General features: G+C 40.7%; 1 non-coding gene across 1 annotated transcript; it reads right to left on the bottom strand.

Moving 5' to 3' along the window:
- Positions 1–1557: 1557 nt before the first annotated feature.
- TRNAA-CGC (transfer RNA alanine (anticodon CGC)) lies at positions 1558–1630 on the bottom strand. Its single transcript has one exon. It is a non-coding gene; the product is annotated as a tRNA-Ala (tRNA).
- Between the last annotated feature and the right edge of the window lie 11818 nt (positions 1631–13448).

A 13448-nucleotide genomic window follows, 5' to 3' on the forward strand; every position in this document is an offset into this window, starting at 1 on the left:
ATCTTCAGAACTTTTCCTGCCCAACTAATTTTTGACAAAAGTGCAAAAGCAATTCGATAGAGGAGAGCTAGCTTTTTCAACAAATGATAGTGGAGCAGTTGGACATTCATAGACAAAAAAACTGAAGTCAGCCTCACACTTTATACAAATATTCATTCAAAATGGATCGTGGGCTTAAATGTAAGATGTTAAATTATAAAACTTTCAGTTAAAAAAACATAGCAGAAACTCTTTGGGATCTAAGACTGGGTGAGGATTTCATAGATTTGACACCAAAAGCGTGATCCATAAAAGGAAAAATTGATAAACTGACCTCATAAGAATTAAAGACTTTGTGAAAGACCCCATGATGAGGATGAAAAGTTACAGGCTGCGAGAAAATATCTTCAAATCACATATCTCCCAGAAGACTAGTATAGTATCTAGGATGTATAAAGACCCTCAAAAGTCAACAGTAAGAAAACACACAATCCAATAGAAATGGGCAAGAGGCATGAACAGACATCTCACTGAAGAGCCTGTATACATGGCAAATAAGCATGTGAGGAATGTGCTTAGCATCATCAGCCATTGGGAAATGCACGTGAAAACCACAAAGAGATATTACTGTGCACCTATTAGAAGGGCAAAATGAAAGGGAGTGACCACGCCCAGTGCCAGTGAGGAGGCAGAGAAACTGCAGATGGGGAAGGACAATGGACAGCTGCTCAGGAAAAGCATAATGCGGATTCTTACAAAACTAACACGTGCACTTACCATACGACCCAGCAAGTGCACTCCTGAGCGCTTACCCCACAGAAAGGAGAACTTATGTTCACACACAAACCTACACAAAAATATTCATAGCAGCTTTATTTGTAATAACCAAAACCTGGAAACAAGTCAGAAGTCCTTAACTGGGTGAATGGCTAAACAAACTATGGCAGATCCATCTCATGGAACACTACTCAGCACTGAAAAGGGATGAACTATGGATGCACTCAATAACTTAAATGAGTCTTCAGGGGAATTACACTGAGTGAGAAAAGCCAATCTCAAAATGTTAAATACTATGTGATTCTATTTACATACTATTCTTGAATGACAAAACTATGCGGATGGAAAACAGATTACTTGTTGCCAGCAGTTAGGGAGAGAGGAGAGAGTGAGGTAGTTGTGACTGTAAAGTGGGAGCAATAAGAGATTCTTGTGATGGAATTGTTCTGGAGTCAGATGCGCTACCATTGTGCAATGAGGTCACATGATGGAATTGTTCTGAATCTTGACTGTGATTGAATCTGAGTCTAAAATTGCCTGTAACTAAATACACACACACAGACATAAACACAAGTGAGTACGTGTAGCACTGGTGAAATCTGAATAAAGTCAGCGGATTCTATCAATGTCAGTTTCCTGGTTGTGATATTGTACTATAGTTGTAGAAGATGCAACCATTGGGGGAAACTGAATGAATGTGGGATACGGAATCTCTCTGTATCATTTCTTATATTTATTTATTTTAAATATAACTTCTTTTTTTTTCCCTTTGGCCACGCTGTGCAGCATGTGGGATCTTAGTTCCCTGACCAGGGATCGAACCTGTGCCCCCTACATTGCGAACGTAGCGTCTTGACCACTGGACCGCCAGGGAAGTCTCTGTATCATTTCTTAGAATTGCATTTGAATCTACAATGTTCCCAAGACAAAAAGTTTTTCAAAAAAGAAAAAAAAAAGGTCTGGGCTAGGTTGTAAACGCCTCTGCTACAAATAAAATGCAGGTTTAGTGGAATCCCCCTTTGGCAGGGGCTTAAAAATCAAAAAGCAAATGGCTTTCAGAGTCGCAGTGTTTGAGAGGACTAAGGAATTCACAGTCTAGATGGGAAGAAATCTGCATCTTCTAGTGCAGCATGGTTCAGTAGATTTTTCCTTGATGCTGAACATGTTATGTATCAGCGCTGTCCAGTATTGTAGTCATGATCCACATGTGGGTCGTGAACACTTGACATGCAGCTAATGTGACTGAATATTAAATTTTATTTAATTTTGAGTAATTAAAATTGAAATTTACATAGAGCACGTGGCTAGTGCTGCTGGATTGGACAGTGTAGTGATGGAGAAGCGGTGGGTTCAGAAACTAGCAGGAAGCTTTTCCAGCATAGGCAGCTAAAGGAGGTTGACCCAAACCATGTTTTCTCATTGAAACATCGCAAATTTAGATCAGATCAAACAAATTTTTGGTTGGAATCTTGGAAGTCACTGAGTTAGGTGGCTTTAAAAAAAACCTTAGACCTGAGATGGAGAGGTGGACACAAAAGACATTAGTTTTCCCATGATCTAGGGCAATGGCTTTGGGCATAGTGGTGACCCATGGAGGAGAGCTGAAAGAGACAGTAGGAACATAAATTATATGTAAACAGTATTAGCCAAAACGGAATAGCATTTGAATCCCCCAGTTGGTACATCACACATTGTGAGATTCTTTTTTTTTTTTGCGGTACGCGGGCCTCTCACTGCTGTGGCCTCTCCCGATGCGGAGCACAGGCTCCAGACGCGCAGGCTCAGTGGCCATGGCTCACTGGCCCAGCCGCTCTGCAGCATGTGGGATCTTCCCGGACTGGGGCACGAACCCGTGTCCCCTGCATCAGCAGGCAGACTCTCAACCACTGTGCCCCCAGGGAAGCCCCGTCGTGAGATTCTTTAATCCTACACCCTGTAGGATTACCCCGTAAGGAGTAGGTGTATGGAAAAGATTCTGCTCTGCCAATGACCTGAATCTGAATTTCAGGTATTGGTGGCTCTCGCCCTAACCCTGAGATGCTGGACCCCTCTCTGGGCCTCAATAAGAGAGTTGGACTAGTGACTTTTAAGGTTCTTTCCAATTCTCGGGTTTTGTTTATCTTTTAGTTTTTTTTTATTTAGCAGGCACACTTTTTTTTTTTTTAATTTATCTATTTGGCTGCGTGGGGTCTTAGTTATGGCATGTGGGATCTAGTTCCCTGATCAGGGCTTGAACCCAGGCCCTCTGCACTTGGGAGTGCGGAATCTTAGCCACTGGACCACCAGGGAAGTCCCTAGCAGGCACACTTTAATCCATCAAATCTGAGAATAATCTGTTGGTGATGTGCTGAACAATGGCTATGATTTTTAGGTGGGAAGACTCTCCGTCCCAGCCCACCCCATCTCAAAGTGATGAAAGTGGTGTGCTGTACTAGTAGTTAGAAAGTCAGAAGGGAAATCTTCTGTTTGGGATCTGATCTGGATTGTGATACCATGAATGCAACATTTGATTTTTTTTTGGCTGTGCCATGCAGCTTGCAGGATCTCAGTTCCCCGACCAGGGATTGAACCCGGGCCAAGGCAGTGAAAGCACCGAATCCTAATCACTAGGTCACCAGGGAACTCCCAATATTTGATTAATTTTTTTTTTTTTTTTTTGTGGTACGTGGGCCTCTCACTGCTGTGGCCTCTCCCGATGCGGAGCACAGGCTCCGGACGCGCAGGCTCAGCGGCCATGGCTCACGGGCCCAGCCGCTCCGCGGCACGTGGGATCTTCCCAGACCGGGGCACGAACCCACATCCCCTGCATCGGCAGGCGGACTCTCAACCACTGCACCACCAGGGAAGCCCTGATTAATTTTTAAAAATTATAAGATAAGAAAAATAAGATTTGATCCAGGGATGATTTATTGTAGAAGATGAATTTTTCCTTGAGAGCCTTTGAGGGTCTTGGATTCACTGAGAAGTGTTACGCTTAAAGAACAGTTTGCATCTGTTGGGCTACTTAGGTTTCTTAGGGTAAGAAGCTCTGCTCCTGTCCCTCTAAATGCCTCTGCAGTAGTGCTAAGCAAGTGCTCTCAGTGTCTCTATGACTTGAAAGAACCAGAAGATGTAATTTCTGCTGGCTCATGGGATGACACTTCTGGGATTTGGTTTTCAAAGGAGAATGCTTTCAAAAGAGAATGTGTACATTAGGCCTTTTTTCCCCTTGGACCCAGAGCACTTAATTGTCAGTTTCCTGCGACGGGCACAAGTGGGACTGAAGCTCTTCTCCCCATTGTGCACTTTGAGGTCCCCAGCCCGCAGACTGACTTGTTCAAGGTCCCTCTGCTCTCTCTACTAATTAGACTTCCTTTCTTGAGTGCGAAGTCTGGGCATTTAACAAATAAAATGGTGAGTAGATGGAGAAGACTGAACTCTTTGATGGAATTAAGTCCCAGAGATCCCCAAGGAGAGGTTTGGTGAGGGAGCCCTTGGTAGGCAGACTTCAGTTGGAAATTTTCACGGCTAAAAAGCCTTACTCAATGGGAGGCTGTAAGCACAACCTGTCACAGATAAACACAGAGCAGTGAGCAAATTGATTTCCCATGTACTGCTTGGTTTGTGTGTTTACCTTGGCCAGGTGAGTTTGGCTTGTCCAAGAGCTGAGTGCATGGATAGCTGAGGATCTCGGAGTAGTTGACTTCATGTTAGTATAATTTCATTTAGAATTTAGGATTTTATTTTAGATTCTGGCCAAGACAATTCATAGATTCAATATAACATAGTAGGTCAAACCTTTTACCCAATTCAACTGTTCCTCCCACAAAAATGGGTGTTTTAAGAACAGAGAATTAACTATGAAGATTAGCACAGGACACATGGAACTTGACCTCATGTTTCTACCTGTTTTTGTTTTTTTTTTCTCCTGAGGCAAAAGGAACCTAAACCGATGCCTAGTCACCTGAGACAACTGCTGCTTTGTCATTTCCTGTCTTGGACTTTGACGTTAGCTTTCTTTTGCCTGTGTATGTGTGTGTGTGTGTGTGTGTGTGTGTGTGTGTGTGTGTGTGTGTGTATGTTTTGGTGGTAGACAGAGCCTGAGAGGAAATCTCTCTGCATTTTTCTCTCTCTGAGTTCACTGGTTTGTATCTTTTGATCCATTAATTTCTTCAGGCCAGTTTCCTTCTTGGCCAGTATCTTATCCCTGTTCAGTATGTAGTCGTTACATGATACAGGGAATAAAGCAATGTTATGAAGAAGTCCAGTTGTTTTAATGGTGTAGAAACCTTTTTAAGATTTGACCTTCTTTCATTAAGTCACTTTAGAGCTTATGAAAAAGTATAGATTATGGCTTTAGGATACCTTCAACCTGTGTCCTAACAAAGAATTTTTAGCTGAAAAACATCAGTAGTGAGGTACCATTATGAATTGTGGGCCTGTATACATTTTCCACTGGTTATTCTTTTATGTTACCATCATGCATTCTTTACTGTGTTACTGGAATAAAGCTATGTGAATGTAGGGACCCCATATCCAGCTCAAGCCATTGATTCTCATTGCTATGGACCTTCTTCATTAATTACCTTTTTAAGAAGTAAATTTTCTCATGTCCATTTTTAATCTTACAGAGACTTGTAGATGAAGTTTTAGGAAAATTTGCTCAGTTGTTTGGGAGCTATCCAAATGCAAAAGCAGAAAAAGTATTTGTCAGCCATTCAAAAAATTATTCAAATCCTCTGTTGTACTCAGAAACCTTGAAAATAGGTCAATTTACATATGACATTTATTATAGCCATTTATAGTTTGAATTACAAAATATGCTTAGCATGCAAAGTTGCCGGATGCATACTAAAAGAATGAACACTTGAAGGAATTTTTAGTTAAAGTTTAACTGAACTCTTGCTTATCCAGGCTTGGTTGAAACGTGTCTTTTTCAACTTGGATATGTTTTGTCTCTAAAAAAGATAAATGAATATGCCTTTATTAAAAGAAAGTATTATATATTAAAGGATTCAAATATAGGTTTTTTTTTTTTAAAGAAGATGTTGGGGGTAGGAGTTTATTAATTAATTTTTGGCTGTGTTGGGTCCTTGTTTCTGTGCGAGGGCTTTCTCTAGTTGTGGCAAGCGGGGGCCACTCTTCATCGCGGTGCGCGGGCCTCTCACTGTTGCGGCCTCTCTTGTTGCGGAGCACAGGCTCCAGACGCGCAGGCTCAGTAGTTGTGGCTCACGGGCCTAGTTGCTCCGCAGCATGTGGGATCCTCCCAGACCAGGGCTCGAACTTATGTCCCCTGCATTAGCAGGCAGATTCTCAACCACTGTGCCACCAGGGAAGCCCCTCAAGTATAAGTTTTTAACTTGAATTCTATTTCTTCTCTCATTAAATTCTAATTTAGAGTAAGTAATCCCATGTACTGCAGAAAATACAATACAAAGAAACTATAAGACATGATCTCTTCTTTTGGAATCCTACCGTTCAGTTAGGGAGATACGGCTAGCACGTGTGAAACCATCATCACTGTCAGCAAGACAGTATATAATCAGATGGTACATTGTGAGGTATGGATTGTAATTACCAAAGAACTTCAAAGAAGGGAGAGAAGAATGTGGGTTGAAATTATCAGAGAAAAAGAGTTAGTGTACCAGTTGGGCCAACTTGAACAACTTAGCATTCAAGCTTCCTAGATTCATTTGAGTCTTCAAAAACTAAAATCCATCCCATATTTCCTTTGGTTGAAGCCCCTTCAGGAACTCCTTCAAGATATTTGTTAGTCCTTCTTTATTGGATCCTCTGTCTCTTAACCTCTGCCTAGTATTTTCATCTCTTTTGGTCTCTTTGAGATTCATGTTGAGCAGTTTCCTCAGATCAGTCTTGGCACCAGTCCTCTTTTCCTATGTTGATTCTGCTATTTAATGCATTTGCTGAATTTTATAATTTCAATAGCAATATGTATGTGTTATTCCTAGAAATTTTACTTCCTTATTTTCAGTGTCTCTTCTCTCTGAGCTTTTTCTTTCCTGATTTTAATTTTTAAACAGTATTCTGTTCTTAAGCTTTTCTACATCTTTTTTTATGTCCTTAATCATTTTAAACATAATTATTTTCAAGCTTTTCAGATTGTTTAATTGTCTGTATTTATTGAGGATCTAATCCTGCGTTTATTGTGCCATGGTGGATAGATCCCTAGTGGATTTATAAAATATTGCTCATGTATTTACAATTATTGAGATCCAAGTTCATTGTCATTGGTACTTTATCTGTGGGTTCCTATGTGGCCAGGACTGGGGACATGGCCTTTCAGAGTTGGTTTACATTAGCATTCCAGGGGTTTAACAACCTGAGACAAATTTTTATGTTGATTTCTTGGATTGAGGGTTAGCACATCATGTGCTAGTATCAACTCAAAAAACAAAATCTGTGTGCAGCCTGGACCCACATATATGCATTCTTAGGAGAGAATATTTTTTCCACCCAAGGTTAGGCCTGACATAGACAACTTTTTTTGATGTCTGTGCCTCTGGTTAGTTTGTGTTTTCCTTAATTCACCTTTCATGAGAGTGAATCTTTAAAGGGTCCTGGCTGAAGTCAGAAGCCTGAATTCTAATTCCAACACAGGCAAAAAATCAACACCCTTGGGGTATCCCCAAAACAATAATGTCCCCCTCTTTCCTCCATGCCTTGCAAAGTGATGCCAGTGGGAAGGCTTACCTCTCTGGTTTTCAGCTGCTTCTTGTTTCTGGCATTTGAGAATTTTATTTTCTTGCACACTCACCTATACTTTTAAAGATTGCTTGCTGTATTTTATTGAGAATCTTTAGATTGTACTATAGAAGAAAGATTTTCAGAACTTATTTTTCCTCCTTTTTTCAGAACCAAAGATCCTTAATTCCTTCCTGTTCTCCTCAGAAAGGATGTTCCAAACCTTCTTATCCTCTTGAACTTCATGACTGCAATTACCTCTTTGTTTGTCAATATTATCAATCAACCCCTCTTTTTGGGGCATCTTCCTGTCTGCCTGAAAAAAGCACAGATCTCCATTTTGAAAAGGTTTCCACTTGACTCTACATTTTCTTGTATCTGACCTAATTCGTTTTGGCTTTTCATAGTTGAAGCCATTGGTGGAGTGTTCTATTAATATATTGCTAGCTGTATGGTCTGATTATCAACTCATTTCTGAATGTCTTATACTATGACTTTCCTCTCTAGCTCTCCACTGAAAATGTTCTGTCCACTGTCACAATGACAACGTATATGCTGTGTGCAACAGGCTTTTCTACTCCCCTAGATCTCACACTGTTTTGCTTCTTGAGATTTTTGTATTGACCATCTCCTGCTTTAAACTTTATTTCTTTGAGCTTCAAGCCATAATACTGTTCTGATTCTCCTCTGCTCTACTCCTGTCTAACCATGAAGCAGAAAATTGCAAGTCTACCCTCCAAAAAGAATGAAATATACTGAAACAAGCATTTGAGGCTATGAAAAACCATTTTAAATCTGAAACCCCAAAACTAAAAGCAGAAATGGACAAGAAAAAAAAGGAAAAACGAAAAAAGAGTTAATTAAACTCAGGAAAAAAGTGGAAGAAAAAGACAAAATTATCTCAGACATGAAGAACAAATTACAAGATGCACAAGGGAGAATGGACTAAATGAAAATTCAGTGAAGGGCAGGGAAACAACCAAGGGAAAGGACATGAGTAAAGAAAAAAATAGAAAGGCTCAGAAAGTAGTAGAAGTAGAAGAAAGGCAAAGAAAGAATAGCATTCATACCAGCTCAGTCCCGGAAGAAGAAAAATAAAACAATGGAACAGAGCTAATATTTAAAACTATAATTCAGCAAAACTTCCAGAAGTAGGAGAAGATCCAAATCAACATATTGAAAGGGCTCGTCCGGCAAAATTAACCCAGAAGTATCAATTCTTAGACATAGCCTGGTACGACTATTAGTTCTCAGAACTAAAGATAAAATCCTCAAGGTGTCTCTCTAGACAAAAAGATAAAATTATGTACAAAGACAAAAGAATTAGGCTAGCTGATGACTGATGACTTTAAAAACCAATACACAGGGGCTTCCCTGGTGGCGCAGTGGTTGGGAGTCCGCCTGCCGATGCAGGGGACACGGGTTCGTGCCCCGGTCCGGGAGGATCCCACATGCCGCGGAGCGGCTGGGCCCGTGAGCCATGGCCGCTGAGCCTGCGTGTCCAGAGCCTGTGCTCTGCAGCGGGAGAGTCCACAGCGGTGAGAGGCCCACGTACCGCAAAACAAACAAACAAACAAACAATACACAAAGCAAGGCAACAATGGATATTTTTGTCTTCCTATAAATCTCCTTGACCTTTGTTCTGGGATATAGTTAAGTTACTTAGGAATAGTTTGATCCTTTCCAATCTTGCTTTTATGATTCGTTAGGTGAGTCTGGAGTGGGACTCAGTCGAGGACTAATTATTCCCCACCATTGAGCTAAGACCTTCCTGGGTATTCTACCTAATGCCTAGTGAGTTATGAGTTTTTCCAGCTAGTGGGAACAGGAGCTATTCTTGGCCCTGTGTGGACTCAGCTCCCTCTAATCCTTTTGCATGGTCCTTTCCCCTGTCTTGGGTAGTCTTCATTGTGCGTGCATTGATCAACACTTGCTGAGTACTTGAGGGGACCCTGGAGATTTCTGGGGCTCTCTCTCCATGCAGCCATCTCTGCTGTAGCATTCTGTTCAGTGAACTCTAGCTGCCTTGGTCTTCCCAGACTCTCAGCTCAGAGCATCCTCTGGGCTCTGCCTCAGTTATCCCCTCCCTGTGCCATGGCCTGGAAATTCTCTCAAAGCAGGAAGCCGGGACAACTGTAGGGCTCACCTTGTTTGTTTCCTGACTCTTGGAGATTACTATCATTCATTGCCTGATGTCCAGTGTTTTGAAAACTATTGTTTCATGTATTGTTCTAATATTAATTTTCTGGATTTGGGAATTATACTATGGTTATGTAAGATGTTAACATTGGGGAAAACTGGGCAAAGTATACACAGAAATTTTTTCTACTACTTTTGCAATTTTCTGTGAGTCTAAAATTAATTCAAAATAAAAAATTAAAAATATTTTTAAATGGGAGGTTTAACTTGATAATTGAAAAGTTATTTAAAGTACCTAGATTCTTTTTATTTTTAACTCTACTGTGTATTAGCCTTCCATGTAAGCCTTATAATTGAGCATATGTTTTAAAATTTTTATCTCTGCTTATGGATCCAGAAAAATGCCATTCTTAATATAACTTTCTCCTCTGAATATTCCATCAGCACCTTTTCACCTTAAGGCCCAACTCAAACAACCCCTGTCCTATGGTGTCTCAAATAATCACCCAGGTTGGAAGAGCTTTAACTTCATGTAAATACTAGAATCACTTTGCTTATCACTATGTGAAATGTAAGACTGCAATTTTAATCAGTATAAGGGGTCTATATGTGAAAGATCATTGTATTCACCTCTTTTACACATAGTTTGGTTGAGCCCTGATTGAATCTTGAAGGATGGATTGTATTTGGAAGGATAGAAAGAAGGAAAGAAGATACTTCCAGTGAGGTATTATCATGGGCAAAGGCACGTCACAGAAATAAACACGGCAGAAGCAGGGATAAGGAGTCCTGAGGAGAGGCCTTCTGTGGGGTTGGAATCCCATCTCTTTAGAAAGAATATTATAAAGAACACGGATTTGGAACAGGAGCAGAGAAGTTTTGAGTTTGTTGTTTATGTGACCCTGGAAAACCACTTAACCATCTCTGAGCCTCAATGTTCTCATCTGTCAAACAAATAATAGAACATACTTCATAAAGTATTTGTGAAAAACAGTGTTTAAGATATAAGTTAAAGTACTTTGGGAACTATAAGGTGATGTATGGTTCATTTTTCTTAACCTCTGATTTTATATCCAGAATAAAATGTCTGTGAAATCACTTGCTTTTATTTATTTCCCCAGAATTTAATTAGGTTTATTTGTTGTTTCAACAGTTTTCAAATTTTCTTTTAATTGAAGTATAGCAGATGTACAATATTATGTAAGTTACAGGTATACAATACAGTGATTCACAATTTTTAAAGGTTATCCTCCATTTATAGTTATTGTAAAATATTGGTTATATTCCCCATGTTGTACAATATATCCTTGGAGCTTATTTTATACCTAAGTTGATTTGCTTTTAAAAAATGAATAAGTCATTGAGTCTTGTTTAAGATAGTCATTTCTTTGGAGTATTGAATTGTAGCAGGTTGCCTGCAAAGATTAAAATTATCTTTTCTCTGCCCCCTTTTTTTCTTTAGTAAATGAAGAGCTAAGAAATCATCCCAAAGCAATTGATAGTAAGCACTCCCCTGACTGAGGAAAGTGAGGGTAAACATCTTGAAAACACACAGTGCCTCCCTTGGAACAGTAGTTCAGCTTGGGGTCATAGACTGTAGTCTTTTTTTCAGAAGAGTGGGTGAGGCCTCGCCAGGAGTATTCAAAGGTAGGGGTAAGACACATAGCACCCCTAGCCAGGAAAATGAACTTTTTGTGTTTTAAAGGATTAAAAAGAAAACCTGCCCAATATCTATGGTAAATTCCCGGGGATCCAGATGAAAAATGGGGGTCCTGGAATCACCAACATGGCTGTGGATGTGGGTCACAGGAGCCCAGTATGCAGAGCTGCACCTCTGGGGTCCAGAGGTGGGGCCGTTGGCCAATCCAGCACTCAGCCTGTGGGGCTGTCCTCTGTTGAGGAGCTGTGCCAGGTGCCCTATGCTGGAACTTGGGTCAGAGAGGAATCATCACCAAGTAGATTAGCATCCTCAGGGACACTGGCAGCAAGAAGTAATGGCATCAGTGCATTGGACTGTTCCCATTCTCCCCCCATCCCCCAACTCTGTGGCTAGACTGTCTCCTCTAACCCAAAAAGGTTTGGGATGGCACACATCCAGTGGTGTGCTCACAGATGTTTAACAGCTGGCTCTCTGCAGAGGAAAAAAAGCCTTTATTTATAGTATTGCCAATCTTTATAGTGTCAATCCTCCCACCATGGCTGATTGCAAGGTACCAATGTGATGTCACTGAGCATGGTGTTGGGAAAGTCTGTGCAGCAGTCCACCATGATGTAGTATTTCCACTGTACAGATACAATAGCCATCACTAACTTCAGAACCTAACAGTGAAATGTAGTGAAATAATCAGGAAGTGATGAGTTTTGAATATTTATTACCTTTGTTTTGTTTTTAACATAATTTATTTCTTAGTTTGCATAATTGAATTTTAAATAATGGATGTATTTGACAACTGCCTTGAAAAATTCCTGAAAACTTAACCTCAGCCCTCATGAGCTGAGAGCTAGCTCCAGCACATGACTGGATAAATCCCTAAGGATTTGGGTTGGAAGGAGCCTCAAGGTTAAGATAAAATTGGAAAAATGGCAGATATAATTGCTTTTATATCCTGGGTTTGTAGAGTATACATATAGTTCGTACAGTTCTGGGTCCAAATTCCCCAAATCTGAGATGAAATAGTGAAAAAAGGACATGGCTTTGAGGATTTAATGATTCCAGAAGTCTAGGTGTACTTTTGCTTAAGTTCTGAATGTTCAGAATCTCTGAGCATTTGGATAGAATTGAATTGCCTCCCTCATTGGGATGAGGTCTCTTTATTATCTGAGTTCCTATCCTGTTTATTCAGACTGTTTTTCTACAGAGGAGACGTGGCAATGCATATTTTTGTTATGGCTAATGTCATTGCTTCCTTAGGACAATGGCCAGAGAAATAAATGAGCTGAGCTGACTGAGCCAGAGCCAGTGACATATCTGTTCAACCCGGGTTGTTCTGTTCATTCCTTCTGTCATTTACTCAACAAAGAGCTATTGAACCCCTACCAGGTGCCAGGAATTGTATTAGCAGCAGGAATATAAAGATGAATAAGACATGAACTGGGCCCTCAAGGTGTTGGCGGTGTCCCATGCAGCCTCTGTTCACCTTGTACAAGAACCAGCACCCCTGGGAAGCAGATGTGAAGTAATGGAAATGTTTTGACGGAAAAGGACCTTGGTTGGGTTGCCATTGTTGTCCTAGCAGATCAGTGTGTTTTGTTTTGTTTTTAAAATTTATTTATTTATTTATTTATGGCTGAGTTAGGTCTTTGTTGCTGTGTGCGGTCTTTCTCTAGTCGCGGTGAGCGGGGGCTACTCTTCACTGTGGTGCGTGGGCTTCTCATTGTAGTGGCTTCGGTTGTTGGGGAGCACGGGCTCTAGGTACGTGGGCTTCAATAGTTATGGCATGCGGGTTCAGTAGTTGTGGCTCGTGGGCTCTAGAGCACAGGCTCAGTAGTTGTGGTGCATGGGCTTAGCTGCTCTGCGGCATGTGGTATCTTCGCAGACCAGGGCTCGAACCCGTGTCCCCTGCATTGGCAGGCAGATTCTTAACCACTGCACCACCAGGGAAGCCCAGATCATTGTGTTTTAAACATTAGGATGGAAACCTCCTACTGTTCCCAATATCAAACTTCCCCTCACTCTATCACAGTGACCTTTCTTTCTAGGATTCCTCATTTTTTTTTGATTTTTTTGAATTGAAGTATAGTTGATTTATAATGTTGTGCCGATCTCTGCTGTACAGCAAAGTGACTCAGTTATAGAGACATTCTTTTTTTATATTCATTTCCATTATGGTTTATCCCAGGAGACTGGATACAGTTTCCTGTGCTACACAATA

Source organism: Phocoena phocoena, chromosome 21 (genome assembly GCF_963924675.1).
Source record: "Phocoena phocoena chromosome 21, mPhoPho1.1, whole genome shotgun sequence".
Lineage (NCBI taxonomy): Eukaryota > Metazoa > Chordata > Mammalia > Artiodactyla > Phocoenidae > Phocoena > Phocoena phocoena.